We start from the raw sequence: 21280 nt of genomic DNA, 5'->3' as shown, positions 1-21280 counted from the left end.
CAACAGCCATATCACATGGCCAGAGCAGGAGGAAATGAGCGACAGGGAGGTGCCGCACACTTTTAAATGACCAGACCTCACACAAACTCACTCATTATTGTGGAGACAGTATCAAGGAGGATCGTGCAATTCGTCAGAAATCTACCTCTCACCAGGCCCCACCCCCAACATTGGGGATTATATTTCAATATAAAATATCAGTGGGAACACACATCCAAACTACATCATGATCAAACCAGGCTATTTTACCTGCCAGTCATAGAGTCTGCACAAACCCCAGCTCAAAGGATTTGTTCAAGCTATTTCTGCCCATGCCTTAATACCTACACACAAGTACAGCCTCCCCAGCTATTAATCCCCTTTGCAGTTTATAGCACAGAGATTAATAACATAGCTATGGGAGATATTCTACCTGATTCAAATCTTTACCAACAACTTAACTGATCGTGAGTACTTTACTTAAAATATCTAAGCTTCAAGTTTCCATTATTTATAAAATGGAAATGATAATAATATGTATTTCATGGCAATATTGTGAGAATTTAAAAATAAATTAATTTGTAAAAACATTCAAAATAGGATCTGGCTTATAGAAAGCACTATAGTAAATAAATAAGAAAATATACATTTATATATAATATATAGGAAACATGTAGAGTAGGTATATATGGTTATGTATACCTATATAACTATATATGAGATATATATAACATATGTGTATATATAGTAAATATGAAGTGTGTGTGTATATATTTTGTTTTTCTTAAAGCCCTTGCTACCCTCAATATTAATTGTACCATAGTAGCCATGTGGTTATACATATTCTTTATCTACCCACCCTGCAAATTTTTGATGTGACTGAAGCAGGTCTTAGTCATGGTTGTTTTAACTTGGAAACAGTGAAATACTCTGCCTCCTCTCACACCTCTGTGACTACAGAATCCAGCACAGTTCACTGTAAGAATTCTATAAATATTGCTTGAACTGATGAATGGCTAAGGGATTCATCGGGGTTGTGTCAGGAGATGTGCAGCCTAATGCTATGATGTTGAAAAATCAACCCCTTCTTCCATAAGCTCTCTGAATGTGCATTGTCTCAAGCGGCAGAAGGTCTGAGGCAAGCCCCAGTAATGTGGCATATCAGCCTCCAGGAGGGAGCCAAAGTCAGAGAAATTTGAGGCCGTCGTTAAACACGAAGGGAGGGCTAAAGCAACAAGAGCTTCTCCTGTGCTGTGACATCATCTTCTATCCACTTATATGGGTGAAAACGGTTTGCCAGTGTTCCAGGGAATTTTTTATAAAAAACACCTCAACCTCTCCATACATTTGAGAATATTAATGGCCTCAGGAAATGACTTGGGTACTGAGGTCATTTCCTAGATGGGCTTGCAAATTTCATTTGTCGTCCATTTCAAGGCAAGGGCAAAGAAACTGGAAACTGGATGTGGATGGTTCTGGGAAGTAAGGGGGACACAGAGACCATGAATACCACCCAGGGTCCAAGGAGGAACTTTTGAAACATGACATCATAGGCCTGGGACCAGGTCAGGCTTTGGTGATAAGGCACTTGAATGTGGAATATAAAAACAGAAAATCTCCCCCAAGTGGAATGGAGACCAGCTGCTATGGCATGTGGTTGTGTAATAGATTCACATTCATTTAAATATTTTTTGATATACACTCTTTGCCAGACAATTCTGAGGACACAGAGATCAACAGAATCTCCGTCCTCAAGAAATTCACTCTATTGTGAGATACCAGCATACAAGCAAATTATCACCAAACGTGTTCTAAGTGTGATGAAAAAGGGAAGGGGAGGTGCTGAGGAAGCACAGAGGAGAAGCTGGATCAAATCTGCCAGCATGCATAGTTACTGCCAGTGTGGAAAAGGGGGCTTTGCTCATGAGATCCCACACATCTGCCAGGGTGATTTTTTAAAATTGCAAATGTGGCCATCTTATTTCCCTCTTACAATGTCCTTTTTAAATAATAATTTCTTTGCACTAAATGTTTGTGTCTCACCATAATTTACGTTGAAACCATAATCCCTAATGGGGTGGTATTTGGAGGTGGAACCTGTGGGAGGCGATTAGAATGAGGTCAAGAGGGTGGATCCCCTGTAATGGGATTAGTGTCCTTGTAAGAAAAGACACGGCAGACCTTGCACTTTCTCTCTCTCTGTGTCTTTGACTCTGGCTCCTCACCATGTGAGGACACAGTTAGAGGGTGGCTGTCTATAAACCAGGAAGAAGGCCCTCACCATAACCCAAGCATGTTGGCACTCTCTCTCAAACTTCCAGGTTCCAGAACTGTGTGAATTAAATTTCTGTGGTTTGTAAGTCTCCGGGATTTATTATAGCAGCCCAAGCTGACTAAGACAATCATTTAAAATAATAATTCCTACCTCTAGTTGTCCCCCACTTCTGGATTTACATTTACCAATGTAAATCTTACATGTATTGATTGATGTAATGTTATGTCTCTCTAAAATGTATAGCAGCAAGCTTTTATACATTTATACATATAAATGCCGACCATTTTGAGCACATGTTGCCAGGACCTTCTGAGGCTGTGTCACTGGCCTATCCTTAACAATGGCAAAATAAACTTTCTAAACTGACTGAGACCTGTTTCAGATATTTGGAGTTCACAGGTGTATCAGTTTCCTTTACAAACCATTCAAGGTTCTTCATTGTGCACCTCTGGCCATTGTTCTCCTGTTTTCTTTTCTGGCACTTGCCCATGTGAACGTTGCTCCACAGGCGTGCTCAACTGCTTGCAGTTTCCCTGAAGAGGGCTGCATGCTTTGGCATCTGCTGTTCTGTCTGCTCTCATGGTGACTTTCTGCACATTGTCAGCTAGATCTGTTCTTAGTCATCCTCCAAGTCTCAGTGGACTGGAGCTTCCTCTGGGAGGCTTTCCCTGCTCTCCAAGACAGAATTCACAACCCTACCCTCCGAGCCTTTGCTTATGCCAATCTAGTGGTTTGAAATGCTCTCCTTCTGGTTGTCATCAACTTCTCTTTCAAAACCCATCTCCAAAATTATCCCAGGTATGAAGTTTGTGCTGACTCCTCTGAGAGAACTGGCCATGCTTTCGTTAATGTTCCCATTCGATCAACTTCCCTTGTTCCACCTGTGACATGGAGCTCTGAGCTCCTTGAAGGCAGATGCTGTGATTCTGTCTCCAAATCCTCAGCCCTTAATATATGTTTGGGAAATGAATGGATGGATGCCTTTATCACCTCACATTGTAGTTAGCCTGCCTATGCATCCTTGCATACCACTGGGAAATGAATGGATGGATGCCTTTATCACCTCACATTGTAGTTAGCCTGCCTATGCATCCTTGCATACCACTGGGAAATGAATGGATGGATGCCTTTATCACCTCACATTGTAGTTAGCCTGACTATGCATCCTTGCATACCACTGTATATCGTGAGCCCCTGATGGCAGGTATTTGTTTCTCTAATTTATCCTATCTTTTCTTTTTTTGTATTTTTTCTCTCTAGCACTGCTATCCATGCACACTAGAAGGCAATATTTGTTAGATGGATGAGTCAGGGCACAGGCAACTCATCTGCCTGCATTTGTATTATTTTTAAACCTTACACTAAATGAAGTGACATAATTAAGAGCCCATGCTGGAGTCAAAAGAACACCTTATAAAAAGCCCTAAGCTCTGACCTTTATACTTTTATATCCAGAATCTTTACTGTGACTTTGGCCAGTCACTTCAGTCTATTTTCTTAGAATGACTTGTCAGCTAGACTAACAATATCTAATACACACGGTGGTTCTGAAGGTCGAACAAGGCAGTTTAATACACAAAATGCTTGGCACTCGAAAGTGCTCAAGGCTCATTTCCTCTTACTTGATTCATGTCATAATATGGATTCAATTCGATTAGTTCCTTAAAAGCAAAATTGTGTAGGTCTTTGAGAACTATAGACACTGTCTGGGTTCTGTGCCCCAGTCAGCTGAATGTTAAATGGTGCCCTTGAAACCTGACCCTGGGCTTTGCCAGGAATATATTAACCTCCTCGCAACTCATGCTATTTTGGGATTTGATGTCTTTGGAAAGAAGATAACAGCTGACTTTTTGCAGATAGAGGATGGCTGTGCTCTGAAAGAAAGTGCCAAAACCTCAACTAATGCCACTTGGAAAGAACTCAGCACACTCTGAAGTTGGGCATTCAAAGGCTATTATTTGTATGCCAACATAAGAGTATATTCAGGAAGTTGCAAAAAAAAAAAAATCAAATCTCATAGCGGTGGACTCCAAGGGAAGTGGAAAATTCTTTAGCCCTGCTGCTTGTATGTGTTCAACAGTCATAAAGATGGAAATAAGGGTATGTTTGTTAGAATAGTCTAGGTTATGTTGTAGTTACAAGTAACTTCAAATTTCCAGTGACTTGAAACAGCAAACATTTTATTTTATTTATGCTACATGCTCCTTGTGTGCAAGCAGCGTTCTGCTCCATGTTGTTCTCACTCAGGAGTAGAGGCTGATGGAGGCCCCAGGAGATGTAAAGCCGTATTCATTGTAGTTGAGGGTATAGGCCATGGTGAAGCGCATACTCAGTCTTAACTGCTGCTCCATAGTGACATCTATCCTATTAACAGAGGTTTCTTTGTCCAAGCAAGTCCAGGGTGATGTCTTGATTCTTCATTCTGATGATGAGGGTAAAGATGGTACAATCCACTGAAAAAGATATGCTCAGTGTGATATGTGTTATATTTGCTCTGTCTGAAGACACACAGGAGCAGATATCAAATAGGCAGTTGAACCTATGGATGTGGAGCATAAGAGAAAGATACAAGCTTGAGATAAACATTTAGTGGTCGTCAGCTCAGAAGTGGTAGACAGAGCTAAAGGAGAAGGGTTAGAGTCAAAAACAAATAAGAAAATTATGATAGTGTCGTGTTGGTAAGGATGTCAGTAACTGGAATGTTTATGCAGTGATGATGAAGTACAAATTGATACAACTGATTTTCAAACAATTTTCAGTTAACTGGTAAAGATGTGCAAACTGTTTCATCCAGCAATACCAGTTCTGGATATATAGCCTAGAAAATTTCAGAGAAGATACAGAAAAGACGTTCATAGCAGTTAAAAAAAATTGGAAACAACCCAAATATTCACCAACAATAGAAAAGCTAAAGAAATTGTGGAAATAATGGAATGATCCAGCAATAAAAAATTGTAAGGCAGAGCTGTAGAAACAACATGAATGAACCTGACGAACATAATGGTGGTTAAGTGGAAAAATAAATTGCAGAAGAGAATATCCAGGATGATTCTTTTTGTGTAACATTCAAAAGCTTGTGAAACTAAATGTGGTAAAACTCATAAGTGAGGAAGTGATAAAATCAGGATAGTAGTTGTCTCTGTTAGGAAAGGGTTGGGGATAGGATCCCAACAGTACACAGAGGTTTCAAAGATGAATGTAACATTCTGTTTCTCCAAAAGGGTGGTAGGAACAGGGGTATAAGTTGTACTTGTTTCCTGTATATTCTACATGTGTTTCATAAGTGTTATTGCGCTTCTACTCAATACTTACTACTTTATTTTTTAAGTCACAATCTAAAATGTAAAAACAAAGAAACAAAATAAAGGAGGATCGAACCCTCAGGCATAATATACTTTAAAGGGTAATCAGAGGAAAAGGAACTTTTAAAAGGGACTCGCCCAATGGCCAGAGAGACAGCCAGGAGGGAAAAATGAAATGGAACTTAAAAGAAGGGTAATCATCATCGCTATCATTTATGAAGTATCTTGGCTAAGCACATTATAAATATATTTCATTTAATCTCTCAATAGTACTATGACATTATTATGTTCTCTTAACATATGAGGAAAATGAGAAACAAGAAAGTAATTTGGCCAAGGTCTTGTATCTGTGTAAGTGGCAGAACTTGGATTGGAACAAGGTCTTTGACTAAAAGTCTGTACTCTTAACCACATGTTATGTCCATGGGAATGAGGATTTTGAGAAAAAGGAAGGGGTCAGAAACATCAAATGTTGCAGAGAATCCAAAATAATTGGAGCAGAAACGCTGCCACTGGATTTGAAAGAGAAGAGATTATTGGTTTCTGTCCATGATCAGCAGTGATCGTGGAATGGTTAGTGAAATTCAAGTTGTTTTAGATCAAAAGCATGAATTGGAAGTGAGAAAGTAAAAATAAAGCATATAGAATATTCCTCAAAGGAGAAAAATAACCCTAAGCAAAGATCATCTTATAATGATAATAACTAGAAATTGGGGTAAGAGGGAAACTTATAAGTGGTTTGCAGAATGAGGGACCTGATTTGAATCAGGAAAGTAAAGGAGGGGAATATGTGAGCCAGAGGGCCAGAGAGTAAAAGACCAGGGTAGAGTGTTCTCACTTTCAACCCTGATGAGGTAACAAGAAATGAACTTAACCTCCTCATAAACAACAAACAACAGGATAAATTATGTGAAAGAACTGATTTCCAACATTAAACAATAGGTAGTGCAGGGCTATGATTCTTTTTTTAAAATTTTTTTTTTAGACGGAGTTTTGCTCTTGTTACCCAGGCTGGAGTGCAATGGCGCGATCTCGGCTCAGTGCAACCTCCGCCTCCTGGGTTCAGGCAATTCTCCTGCCTCAGCCTCCAGAGTAGCTGGGATTACAGGCATGCACCACCATGCCCAGCTCATTTTTTGTATTTTTAGTAGAGACGGGGTTTCACCTTGTTGACCAGGATGGTCTCGATCTCTTGACCTCGTGATCCACCCGCCTCGGCCTCCCAAAGTGCTGGGATTACAGGGGGCTATGATTCTTAAGAAGTAAACCAATAAGGTGAGCCCTAAAACAGCTCCAGCTTTCCACCTGTGGGTAACTTCTGAACTGTGAACTTAGGGAGAACCTGAAAGGAGCCTGGAGACCCCACCTGAGAACCATAAGAGAGATGAGGAAATTGAGGTATTCAAAGTTTCCATGTTAGAGCTAGAGAAGAGGGGATCTAGGTTAAAAAAAAAGATCCCCAGAAATCTGCATAGGGCCCCCTTAAGTCTTTGCTGAGTAAAAAATCACATTTGTATAGAGTGAGGTGGCACAAAGCCAGGCGAAGAATGACTAGGAGTTGTAATCAGGACAATTCTCAGAGGTTACAGAAGGCAGAGAAACATTCAAGCTTCCACTAGTGAAATTGCAAAAGCCTTAATGATCCTCTGGGACATTCAGTGAAAACCCCAGAGAAATCACACTGCAGTCATTGGCTGAACAACCTCTGTACTAAAGCCTGTTCTGGAACTGCACTAGAAAATATTACAAACAGGTCTCTGGGGAATCAAACTGATCCACAAATAATTTAACTGCCTGTCAAAATAAAGCACAACACTCTTTCAAGGAAAACAGAAAACTCCAGAACCTTGTTGACATAATAGTCAAAATGTCTAGAATCTAATAAAATATTTATAAGAAATAACAAGAAAGAGGAAAATATGACTTTCAGCTGGAAGAAAAAAAACAAATGAACACTAATTCATTAATAGAAACAGGCCCAGAAATAACAGAGACAATTATGAGCTATTAGAGAAGGACATTAAAATAGCTATTATAAGGGCCAGGCATGGTGGCTTATGCCTGTAATCCCAGGACTTTGGGAGGCTGAGGCCGGCAGATCACCTGAGATCAGGAGTTCAAGACCACCTTGGCGAATATGGCAAAACCCGCGTCTCTACTATAAAAATACAAAAATTAGCCTGGTGTGGTGGCAGGCACCTGTACTCCCAGCTACCTGGGAGGCTAAGGCATGAGAATCACCAGAACCTGGGAGGCTGAGCTTCAGTGAGCCGAGATAGTGCCGCTGCAATCCAGCCTGGATGACAAAGCAAGACTCAGTCTTGAAAGAAAAAAGCTATTATATCTCTGTACAGGTATTAAAAGGAAAACATGGAGTAAGGCGAAAAAGGGAAGATTAAAAAAAAAAAGACCCAAATGAAGCTTCTAAAACTTAGAACAAAAAATCCCAATATCTAAAATGTAAATGTCAGTGAACAAGATTAATAGCAGATTAAATATTAGACAAAAAAGATGTGAACTTGAAAAGAAGTGAACTTGAAGACGTAGCAGTAGAATCTAAGTTGAAGCACAGAGAGAAAACTTCTCTGGAGAACAAAAACCAGAGTGTTAGTAAATTGTGGGATAATATCAAGCAGGCTAATAAATGTGTAATTTATTAGGTAATAAATGTGAAAAATAAAAGGTGGGGGAGGGACAAAAAACATAAGGAATAATGGTCAAATTTTTCCAAATTGGATGAAAACTCTAGATGTTCAAATTCAAGAAGGTCAAAGAATCCCAGTGCATGCACACACACATACTCACACACGCAATCACACCAAGGTATGTAATAATCAAATTGCTCAAAACCAGTGAGAAAAAAAATCTTAAAAGCACTGACACGAAAAAGATTCTATGTATGCAGGAACAAAGATAAGAATGGCAGGATACTTCTTTTTGACACCAAAATACAGTGTTCTGTATTTTTAAGTGTTAAACAACCTTTTTTAAGTGCTAAAAGAGAAAACATGTAAATCTAGAATTCTATGTTGAAAGTGAAGATACATTTCTTTTTCTTTTATTTTTGAAAGAGAGTCTCACTCTGTCACCCAGGCTGGAGTGCTGTGACACTGTCTTGCCTCACTGTAACCTCTGTCTCCTGGGTTCAAGTGATTGTCCTGCTTCAGCCTCCCAAGTAGCTGGTATTACAGGCTTGTGCCACTACGCCTGGGAATTTTTGTATTTTAGTAGAGACAGGGTTAACCAGGTTGGTCAGGCTGGTCTCGATCTCCCGACCTTAAGCAATCTGCTCGCCTTGGCCTCCCCAAAGTGCTGGAATTATAGGCTTGAGCCACCATGCCCCTCCCTGAAAATATCTTTCAAAAATCGAGATAAAATTTTAAAAGTTTTCAAAAACAAAAGCTGAGAGAATTTATTAGCAGTAGATCTGCACTAAAAAGAGTCCAAGGAAGTTCTTCAGGGAAAAAAAGTATCAGGTAGTAGGTAACATAGATCTACAAAATGAAATGAAGGACACCAGAAATAGTACATACATGGATATATATTAAATAATTGTTTTCTTATTTTAAAAAAGTTTTAAAGGGAAATGGAATATGAAGAACAACATGAATGACAATAGTGCCATAGAGGGCTAAGGGTGGGAAATGAAACCAAAGGTTTGAATGGTCTCTACATTATATACGAGGTGGTATATTACTTATGTGGAGACTATACTATGTTCAAGAAGTATATTGGAAACCCTAGTTAAAACATTAAAAGTTAAACAGGTATAGCTAAGAAGCTAATATTGAATATAAAATACTTTAAAAATCCTGAAATTATTCAAAGAAGCCAAGAAAAGAGGGAAAATAGACACAAAAACAGAGAAGAAAAGTAGAAAGGACGTAGCAAGATAGTAGATTGAAATCCAACCATATCAATATATGTAAGTAATATAAACACTACAATCAAAAGGCAGAGATTGCCATACTGGATTAAAAAACAAGACATAACTATATGCTGTTCACAGAAATCCACTTTAAATATCAAGACACAGATATTTAAAGAATCGATAAAGATATAGCATGCCAACACTGAGCATAAGAAAGCTGGAGTGGCTCTTTAATATAACATAAAGAAGACTCCAAAACAAATACTATTCCTGGAGAAAAGAGGCATATTATGGACCACATGTTTGTGTCTGCCCCAAGTTCGTATATTGAAATCTAATTCCCAGTGTAATAATATTTAGAGGTGGAGCCTTTAGGAAATCATTAGGTCATGACAGTGGGACTCTCATGATTAAGTGCCATTATAAGAAGAGCCTGGAGAGCTAACTTCATCTCTTTATCATATTAGTAAACAATGGAAAGTCAGCAGCGTGTAACTTGAAAGAGAGCCTTCACAGAACCTGACCCTGCTGGCATGCTGACCTCAAAGTTTTCAGCCTTCAGAAGTGAGGGAATTAAGTTTCTGTTCGTTATAAGCCACTCAGTCTACTGCACTTTGTTACAGCAGCTTGAACTGACTAAGACAGGGCATTTATAAAAAATTGCAGCTAGCATCATATGTGAAGGTGAAAGGCAATGCTTTCCAACTAAGATTGGAAATGAACAGTGAATATCCAGTCTCACCACTTTCGTTCAGCCTTGAAGTTCCTGTACAATGTAATAACATAAGGAAAAGAAAAGAAAAGAAATAAGAGGCATACAAATTGTATAGTGAAAAGTAACCTGTCTTTATTCATATAGTATATGATTGTCTGTGTAGAAAATCATAAAGGATTTACAGAACCAAAAGGTTTATTCAAGAATAAAAAATCAATATAAAAATTATGGGTTTCTATATGCTAGCAATGAATTATTGGAAGCAGATCATTAGAAAGGAAATTCTTGATTCACGACTGCATCAAGAAAAGATGAAATACCTATGAAGAAATTGAGCAAAATATGCATAAGACATGGACAGTAAAAAATATAAGATATTACTGAGAAAAATTAAATAAGACCTAAATAAATAGGAACTTACATTTATGGAATGGAAAACCCAATATTGTTAAGATATACATTTTTTCCCAGATTGACCTATGGATTTAGCACAATCAATTACCCTAGCAGGCTTTTTATTAAGATTGACAAGCTGTTTTTAAAGTATGTATGGGAATGCAAAGGACCTAGAATAGACTCATATTTTTTTTAAAAAGGCAAGCAAAGCTGGAAGATGTTACTCAATTTTGTAATTTTTTTTACATTCATGGGGTCCATATGCAGGTTTGTACATGAGCATATTGCATGACACTGAGGTGAGTAGTAAATGGGGTACCTGACAGGTAGTTTTTCAGCCCTTGCCTTCCTCCTTTTCCCCCCTCTTTTGGAATCCCCCATATTTATTGTTCCATATTTGTGTCCCTATATTCCCAATGTTTAGATCCTACTTATAACTGAGAACATGTAGTATTTAGCTTTCTGTTTCTTCATTAATTTGCTTAGGATAATGGCCTCTAGCTCCATTCATGTTGCTGCAAAGAACATGATTTTATTCTTTTTTTGTGGCTGCATAATATTTCATAGTGTATATATACCACATTAAAAAATTCAAATCACTGTTGATGAATACCTTTGTTGATGCCATGTCTTTGCTATTATGGATAGTGCTGCCTGGAATAAACGAATGAATGCAGGCCCCTTTTTGATAGACAATTTGTTTTCCTTTGTAAACATACCCAATAATGGATTGCTGGGTTGAACGGTAGTTCTATTTTTAGTTCTTTGAGAAATGTCCAAACTGCCTTCCACAGGGGCTGAACCAATTTGCATTCCCACCAAAAGTGTATAAACTTTCCACTTTTCTCTTCAACCTCACCAAAATCTGTTATTTTTTGGCTTTTTAATACTAGCCATTCTGTCTGGTAGGAGATGGTATCTCATCGTGGTTTTAATTTGCATCTCTCTGATGATTAGTTATGTTGAACATTTTTTCATGTGTTTTCTGGCTACTTGTATATCTTTTGAGAAATGTCTGTTCACTTTGCCCACTTTTTAATGGGGTTGTTTTTTTCTTATTGATTTATTTAAGTTTCCTATAGATTCTGGATACTAGACCTTTGTCAGATGCATAGTTTGCTAATATTTTCTTCCATTCTGTAGGCTGTCTGTTTACTCTGTTGTTAGTTTCTTTTGCTGTGCAGAAGTTCTTTGATTTAATTCAATCCTTGTTTTTGTTGTAATTGATTTTGAGGACTTAGTTATAAATTTCTTGTCCTAGGCCAAGCTCTAGAACAGTATTTCTTATGTTTTCTTCTAGAATTTTTATAATTTGAAGTAATTAAGTAATTAAAAGCTTATATTTAAGGCTTTAATCCAGCTTGAGTTAATTTTTGTATACAGTAAGAGGTTGTGGGGGGTGGGGAGGGGGACCTGGTTTCATTCTTATGCATATGGTTAGCCATTTATCCCAGCACTATTTATTTAATAGGATATCCTTTTCCTATTTTTTATTTTTGTTGACTTTTTTGAAGATCAGCTGGTTGTAGGTGTGCAGCTTTATTTTAGGGGTCTCTATGCTGTTTCATTGGTCTATGTGTCTTTTTTTCTGCAGTACCATGCTGTTTTGGTTATTGTAGCCTTGTAGTATAGTATGAGTCAGATAATGTGATACCTCTGGCTTTACTGTTTTTGCTTAGGATTGCTATTCAGGCTCTTTTTTTGATTCCATATAAATTTTAGAATAGTTTTCTTCTAGTTCTGTGAAAAATGATGATAATTTGATAAAATAGCTTTAAATCAGTAGACTGCTTTGGGCAGTATAAACATCTTTTTTTTTTTTTTTTAAGAGATGGAGTCTTGCTCTGTCACCCAACTGGAGTGCAGTGGTGTGATCTCAGCTCACTGCAATCTCCGCTGCCTGGGTTCAAGTGATTCTCCTGCCTCAGCCTCCTGAGTGGCTGGGCTACAGGTGTGTGCCACCATGCCCAGCTAATTTTTTTTTTTTTCTTTTCATAGAGACGGCATTTCACCATATTTTCCAGGATGGTCTTGATCTCCTGACCTCGTGATCCACTCACTTCAGCCTCCCAAAATGCTGGGATTACAGGTGTGAGCCACTGTGCCTGGCTAGGCAGTATTAACATCTTAATGATATTAATTCCCCCAATCCATGAACATGGAATGCTTTTTTATTTGTTTGTGACATCTATGATTTCTTTCAGCAGTGTTTTGCAGTTCGCCTTGTAGAGCTCTTTGACCTCCTTGGTTAGATGTATTACTAATATTTTATTTTATGTTCTTGTGTTTATTGCAAATGTTGTGGTTTTGATTTGACTCTCAGCTTGAATGTTATTAGTGTATAAAAATGCTACTGATTTTTGCTTATTGATTTTGTATCCCAAGTCTTTGATGAAGTTGAAGTTGTAGGAGTCTTGGCAGAATATTTAGTGTATTCTAGGTCTATAATCATATTGTCAGTGAGGAGAGATAATTTGATGTCCTCTTTTCCTCTTCGGATGTCTTTTATTTATTTCTCTTGCTGGATTCCTCTAGCTAGGACTTCCAGTACTATATTGAATAGGAGTGGTGAGACTAGGCATCCTTGTCTTTCTCCAATTCTTAAGGGGAATTCAGTATGTCTCCAATTCCCATTCAGTATGATGTTGGCTGTGGGTTTGTCATAAACGGCTTTTATTATTTTGAGGTATGTTCCTTTGATGCCTATTTTATTGAGCCTTTTTTTTTCAGAAAGGGATGTTGGATTTTATTAAATGCTTTTATTCTATACCAATGGAGATGGTCATATGGCTTTTGTTTTTAATTATTTTTAAGTGGTAAATCACATGTATTGATGTGTGTATGTTGAACCATCCTTGCATCCCAGAAATAAAGCCCACTTGATCATGGTGAATTAACTTTTCTATGTGCTGCTGGATTTGATTTACCAGTGTTTTGTTGAGGGTTTTTGCATCTGTCTTCATGAGGGATACTGGCCTGTAGTTTCCTTTTGATGTGTCTTTGCCAGGTTTTGGTATCAGGTTGATACTGGTTTTATAGAATGAATTAGGGAGGAGTCCTTCCTCCTTGATTTTTTGGAATAGTTTTTGAAGAATTGATATGAGCTCTTCTTTGTATGTCTGATAGAATTCAGCTGTGTATCCATTTTGTTCAGGGTCTTTTTTTTTTAGACAGTAGATATATTTTAAATTATGATAATTCAATTTCATTGCTCATTATTGGTCTGTTCAGGATTTCTGTTTTTTCCTGTTTTAATCTGGGAAGCTCCTTTGTTTCCAGGAACTTACCCATTTCATCTAGATTTTCTCATTTGTATACATAGAAATGTTCATACTAGTCCCTGAGGATCATTTTTATTTTGGTGGGATCAGTTGTGATATCATATTTGTCATTTCTGATTGTGCTTATTTGGGTCTTCTCCCTTTGTTTCTTTGTTACTCTTGCTAGTTGTCAATCAATCTCGTTTATTATTTCAAAAACCCAACTTTTCATTTTGTTGATTCTTTGTATAGTTTTCAGGATCTCAATTTAATTTAGTTCTGCTCTGGTTTTAGTTATTTCTTTTCTTCCATTAGCTTTGGGATTAGTTTGCTCTTATTTTTCTAGTTCCTTTAGGTATGAGGTTAGGTGGTTAATTTGAGATCTTTATATCTTCTTGATGTATGTGTTTAGCACTATAAACTTTCCTCTTAACACTGCTTTCTCTACATCCCAAAAGTTTGATAAGTGGCATCTCTATTTTCATTTGCTTCAAATAATTTTTTATTTCTGCCTTAATTTTATTGTTTACCTGAAAGCCATTCAGGAGAAGTTGTTTAGTTTCCATGTAGTTTTGTGGTTTTGAGGATTTTTCTTATTATTGATTTCTATTTTTACTCCACCATGGCCTGAGAAACGTTTTTTTTTTTTTTAATTATTGAAACTTGCTTTATGACCAAACATATGGCCAGTCTTGGAGTATGTTCTATGTGCAGATAAGATGAATATATATTCTGTGGTTGTTAGTTGGAGTATTCTGTATTCTAGGAGGTCTAATCAGTCAAGTGTTAAATTTAAGTCTAGAATTTCTTTTTTAGTTTTCTGCCTTGATGATCCAATGCTGTCATGGGGTGTTGAAGCTTCCTATTATTATTATGTGACTGCCAAATTGTTTTCTTAAATCTAGAAGTAATTGTTTTATACATATGGGTGCTTTAATGTTGTATGTGTATATATTTAGGATAGTAAAGTCTTCTTGTTGAATTAAACCCTTTGTTATTATTTAATAATAAAAAGTAAAATTCTTTGTCTTTTTTACTGTTGTTGGTTTAAAGTTCATTTTATCTGATACAAGAACAGTGACCCCTGCTCTTTTTCCATTTTTCATTTGTATAATAGATCTTTCTCCATCCCTTTGCTTTGAGTGCATCAGTGTTGTTATATGTGAGATTGGTCTCTTGAAGATAAAAGAATGGATCTTGTTTTTTTGTTTGTTTGTTTGTTTTTTAAATCCAATTGGCCACTCTGTGTCTTTTAAATGGAACGATTAGGCCATTTATGTTCAAGTTTAATATTGCTGTGTGAAGTTTTGTAATGTTAGCTAGTTGCTTTGTAGTCTTGATTGTGTAGTTGCTTTATATAATTTTTGGGTTATACACTTGCATGTGCTTTTGTGGTAGCAAGTATTTACTTTTGTTTCCATGTTTAAAACTCCCTTAAGCATCTCTTATAGGGCCAGTCCAGTGGCAATTAATTCTCTTAGTGATTGCTTGTCCGAGAAACACTAATTTTCCTTTGTTTATGAAGCTTGATTTGGTGAGATATGAAGTTCTTGTCTGGCATCTCTTTTCTTCAAGAATGCTAAAATGGGCCCTCAATTTCTTCTGGCTTGTAAGGTTTCTGGTGAGAAGTCTACCATTAGTCTGAATGGTTTCTTTTTATAAGTAATATGACCCTTTTTCTAGCTGCCTTTAAGGTTTTTTTCTTTCACATTGACCTTGGATAGTCTGATAACTTTGTGCCCTCAGGATGGTCATACTGTACAGTATCTCATAGGAGTTCTTCAGATTTTACAAGAAAGCCTTACTTAGCAAGGTTGGAGACTTTTTCCTGAATGATGGCTCTGAATATGTCTTCCAAGTTATTTACTTTCTTTTATTCTCTCTTAAGCATGCCAATCAATCATAGCTTTGGTCACTTTACATAATCCTATATTTCTTGAAGGCTTTGTTTATTTTCTTTAATTATTTTTTCTTTATTTTTTTTTTCTGATTGGGTTGATTTCAAGGACAGTCCTTTGAGCTCTGAAATTCTCCTTCCTTTAGTCTGTTATTAAGGATCACAAGTGTATTTAAAAATTCCTGTAGTGAATTTTTCAATTCCAGAAGTTCTGTTTGTTTTTTTTCTTAATATAACTATGTCATCTTTCAAATCTTGATTTGTTTTTTGGCTTCTTTGTGTTGGATTTCAACTTCATTTTGCATTGTGTTTTCTCCACTATCTATATTCTGAATTCTATATCTGTCATTTCAGACATTTTGTTCTGGTTAGCATCCATTGTTTGGGAACTACTGAGATCCTTTGGAGGCAGTGAAATACTAAAAAGATTTTCTTTTTTCTTTTTTTGAGATGGAGTTTCACTCTTGTTACCCAGGCTGGAGTGCAATGGCACGATCTCAGCTCACTGCAACCTCCACCTCCTGGGTTCAGGCAATTCTCCTGCCTCAGCCTCCTGAGTAGCTGGGATTACAGGCACACACCACCATGCCCAGATAATTTTTTGTATTTTTAGTAGAGACGGAGTTTCACCATGTTGACCAGGATGGTCTCGATCTCTCGACCTCGTGATCCACCCGCCTCGGCCTCCCAAAGTGCTGGGATTACAGCCTTTTCTTATTGCTGAAGTTCTTGTGCTATTTTCTTCTCATTTGAGAAATCTGACACTTTAAAAAACTCTTCTGTTGTTTGGTTGGGGTTTCTTAATTTTTTTAATCTTTTTTTTTTTTCACTCGTGGGAGTATGGCTATGGTATATATTGTGTAGGATTGATTGGCTTCGTTTATGGGTGCTTTCAAGGTACCAGTGCTCTGCACAGGTTCCTTGATTGCAAATAGGGTGCAATGGCTTTCTCTAATGTTGGTTATAGGAATGCAAATTTTTTTAGTGGTATAATTCAGGCTGCAGTCCAGTAGGTTGTGCTTAAGAGTTAGAGCCACATGGTTAGGAAGAATCAATATTATGAAAATGACCATACTCTCCAAAGCAATTTATAGACTCAATGCTATCCCTATCAAGTTATAATTGACTTTCTTCACAGAAGTAGAAATAACCACTTTAAACTTCATATGGAACCAAAAGAGAGCCCACATAGCCAAGAAAATCCTAAACAAAAAGAACAAAGCTGGAGGTATCATGCTACCTGATTTCAAACTATACTACAAGGCTACAGTAATCAAAACAGCATGGTACTGGTACCAAAACAGAGATATAGACCAATGGAACAGAACAGAGGCCTTGGAAGCAATGCCACATATCTACAACCATCTGATCTTTGACAAACCAGACAAAAACAAGCAATGGGGAAAGGATTCCCTGTTTAATAAATGGTGTTGGGAAAACTGGCTAGCCATATGCAGGAAGCTGAAACTGGACCCCTTCTTTGTACCTTATACAAAAATTAAGTCCAGATGGATTAAAGATTTAAACATAAAAAGTAACACCATAAAAACCCTAGAAGGAAACCTAGGCAACACCATTCAGGACATAGGTGCAGGCAAGGACTTCATGACTAAAACAGCAAAAGCACCGGCAACAAAAGTCAGAATAGACAAATGGGATCTAATTTAACTCCACAGCTTCTGCACAGCAAAAGAAACAATCATTAGAGTGAATCGACAACAACAGAATGGGAAAAAATTTTTGCAATCTACCCATCTGACAAAGGGCTAATATCCAGAATCTACAAAGAACTAAAGCAGATTTACAAGAAACAAACAAACAAACAAACAAACCCATTCAAAAGTGAGCAAAGGCTATCAACAGACACTTTTCAAATGAAGACAAATATGTGGCCAATGAACATATGAAAAAATGCTCATCATCACTGGTCATTAGAGAAGTGCAAATCAAATCCACATTGAGATACAATCTCACGCCAGTTAAAATGGAGATTATTAAAAAATCTGGAAACAACAGATGCTGGAGAGGATGTGGAGAAAAAGGAACACTCTTACACAGTTGGTGGGAGTGTAAATTAGTTCAACCATTATGGAAGACAGCGTGGCAATTCCTCAAGGATCTAGAAATAGCAATTCCATTTGACCCAGAAATCACATTACTGGGTATATACCCAAAGGATTATAAATTGTTCTATTATAAAGACACATGCACATTTATGTTTATTGCAGCACTGTTTATGATAGCAAAGACCTGGAACCAACTCAAATGCCCATTGATGATAGACTAGACAATAAAAACGTGGCACATATACACCATGGAATACCATGCAGCCATACAAAACAATGAATTTGTGTCCTGTGTAGAGACATGGATGAATCTGGAAAGCATCATTCTCAGCAAACTGACACAAGAACAGAAAACCAAACACCACATGTTTTCACTCATAAGCAGGTGATGAACAATAATGCTTGGGCACAGGGAAGGGAGCAACACTCACAGGGCTAGGTGAGGGAGTGGAGGGGATGGGAGGGGAGGGACAGCGAGAAGGGGCAGGGAGGATGAGGAGGTAACACCAGGAGAAATGCCTGATGTAGGCAATGAGGTAGGGGGGATGGAGATAGCAAACCACCATGACATGTAGGTACCTATGCAACAATACTGCAGGATGCAGGATGTATACATGTACCCCAGAGCCCAAATACAATTAAAAAAAAAAAGGTTAGAACTAGCATGTAAGGGTGGGGGCAGACGCAATGGAGAAGGGGAAAAAGTACCTCCCCACACACAGGTATGCATTTGCCTTCAGTGGTAGTGGAGCCACTGGAGAAGTCTGAAAAGTCGTATCTTTCAGCCTACACTCCCTAGGGCCCGACAGGAAGAGCCACTGCCAAGTCTGCAACAGTGTACTGAGGAGGGAGCCAGGAGTTGAGATATGACCCCTCTCCACATTTGCTCCTGGGCTTTGGTGGTGCTGCCTTCAGTGGCTGATGCCATGCTAGCATTTCCTTTGACCCACGGAGGGCTTTGGTGGGTTATGTTCCCCTGTCCCTTAGGGGCAGACTGCATGGAAGGTTGGATCTCCAGGGGAGTGGGATCCCTCCTGCTTCTCAGAGCTGGTGGGGCCCTGTCCCTCAAAAGAGCTAGGGAGCAGGCCAAGGCCCCCAATAATGACACCCACAGATGGGTTCCAGGTTATAAAGCTGTCGCTGGTTGCAAGTCTTATTGCCCAGGAGAAACTCAGCTTCAGCAACTCTCCTCTTGTTCCAGTCCTGTGATGGGAGAGGACCTAATTCCAGCACCTACTGCTGGGTGAATGTTCACATTCCCCACTCAATTCCAGCTATGGGGGCCCTCCCACCATTCCAGAGCATGTTCTCCAATCTTTGGCCCAAGACTAAAATGTCTGTTGTTGGCTGCTGCTGCCAGATGGCCAAACAATAACTCTAAATTCTCAAAACAGTGCCATATGTGGGCTTGTGACTGGAGAGAGTGGGGCCCTTCTCAGGTGAAAACAGCATGGGTAAGAAACGGTATGGAGTGTGGTCTGTTTAAGTCTCAGTCTCACAGCAGCTCCTAGGAGGATGTTGGATATTGTCCTATATATGCATAGGAGAACTTGGCTGCCCTGTCCCTCCTTGGCTGGGTGGTAATGGCAGCCACATCAGCCTAAATTTAGGCTGAGGATGGGGCTCAGCCCAGCATTACACTCTCAGTGTGGTGCCATGAACCTGGGACTGGAGAGGGTGGGGCACCACACAGACAAGCAATGTGAACAAGAAGTTGTGGGGAGTGTGGTACATTAGCGTCTCGTCAACAGCAGGTCATAGCAGGATGGCAGCACCTTTTAGGGTTGTGTGGAAGTGCACGTTCTCTTCTCCCTCTCCTTGGAGAAGCACAGTGGCTGCAGCTATGTCTGTAGGTCACTGGTATGTGAGGACTCTCAAAATGGCACCTGGCTGAGGCTGCTCTAGGCTTGAATACCTGTGGAATTTTGTGTGAGTTCTCTTTCTGGAGCAATACCTCTGTGCAATCTTTGGGTCACTCCATATGTCAGAAACAAGGTCCTCTTGGGTTTAGGGTCTCTCCTATAGGCAAGATGGTTAAAGCCCATATCAGAGATTGGGGATTTCTCTCCTACTGTTTTCCCGTGTCCAGGAATACATATCTACATTGTAGAATAATCCAATAGGGTGATTAGCATATTCATTACCTCATGCATTTATCATTTCTTTGTGATGATACTATTCAAAAGCCTCTCCTCTAGCTATTTTATAATACACAGCATCTTACTGTTAATCATAGTCACCCTACTGTGCAATAGAACACCAGAATGTATTCATCCTATCTAATTGTAACTTAGTACTCACTTACCGAGCTCTCCATATCCTCCCTCCCCTCACCACTACCCATTCTCTGGCAACTACTGCTCTACTCTGCTCCTATGATATCAACTTTTTAAAAAAATTCCACATATGAGTGAGATTATGCAGTATTTGTCTTTCTGTGTCTAGATTATTTCCTTAACATGATGTCCTTGAAGTTTGTAAGTGTTGTTGCAAATGACAGAATCTTATTCTTTTTTTATGGCTGAATAGTATTCCACTGGACACGTGCACGCACACACACACACACACACACACACACACACACGTATATAAAACTTTTTTTAATCCATTCATTTGTTGTTAGACACTTAGGTTGATTCCATATCTTAGCTATTGTGAATAGTGTTGCTCAGAGACATGGTAGCGCAGATATCTCTTTGACATACTGATTTCATTTGCTTTGGATATATACCCAGTAGTGGGATTACTGGATCATATGGTAGTTCTGTTTTTAATTTTTGGGGGAATCTCTGTACTGTTTTCTGTACTGACCATACACGCCTACGCCCCCATCAACAATATCCCTTTTCTCTACATCCTTTCCAATGCTGATTTTCTTTTGTCTTTTTGGTGATAGCCATTCTAATTGGATTGAGGTGGTATCTCACTGTGGTTTTGGTTTGCATTTTGCTGATTATTAGTGATGAGCATTATTTTGTATACCTCTTGGTCATCTGTATGTCTTTTTTTTTTTTTTTTTTGAGAGATACCTATTAAAGCCTTTTGTCTAGTTCTTAATTGGGTTATTTTGGGTATTTTTGCTATTGAATTGTTTAAGTTTCTTGTCAAACTACGCTTGGGTGCACAAGGACACAGCCAGCCTGGAAGCTGTGGTGCTGTCTCTCTGGGGAGGCAGGGCCGCCACCAAGTTGGATGTGGATGTGCATGGATGTGTGATGCTGGGTAGCCCAGGGGTGGTCTGTCAAGAAAGGCAAGGCTGCTGCTGGTTAGCTGTTGTGCCATTGTGGTGTGGCAGAGCTGGGTGGCCCTGTGACAGTCTGTCCCGAGGGTGAGGGTCATGGCTGGACTGGCATTCTGGCTAGTCATGGGCACACATGGGCTGGGTGGCTGTGTGTTGGTTTTTCTGCTGTGCAGGTCTGCCTGGTCCCTGGAGTGGTGGTGTGCTGCATGGTTTTAGACACCTGAGTCTTGGTTATTACATCTGGCCTAGGCTCTGGGCAGCCAGCAGGCAATGATATG

At 38.7% G+C, this 21280-nt stretch overlaps 1 long non-coding RNA gene across 2 annotated transcripts in view; it reads left to right on the top strand.

The window, feature by feature from the left end:
• The first annotated feature begins 363 nt into the window (after positions 1-363).
• Positions 364-21280, top strand: part of LOC118142952 (uncharacterized) — a 109934-nt gene continuing 89017 nt past the window's right edge. For both annotated transcript variants that reach the window (XR_013520397.1, XR_004726942.3), the window contains exon 1: positions 364-446. This is a non-coding gene — a long non-coding RNA (uncharacterized LOC118142952). The remainder of the gene's footprint in view (positions 447-21280) is intronic.

Source organism: Callithrix jacchus, chromosome 7 (assembly GCF_049354715.1).
Source record: "Callithrix jacchus isolate 240 chromosome 7, calJac240_pri, whole genome shotgun sequence".
NCBI lineage: Eukaryota > Metazoa > Chordata > Mammalia > Primates > Cebidae > Callithrix > Callithrix jacchus.
Note: the sequence above shows the minus strand (reverse complement) of the source record. Positions and strands in the feature narration are given on the sequence as shown.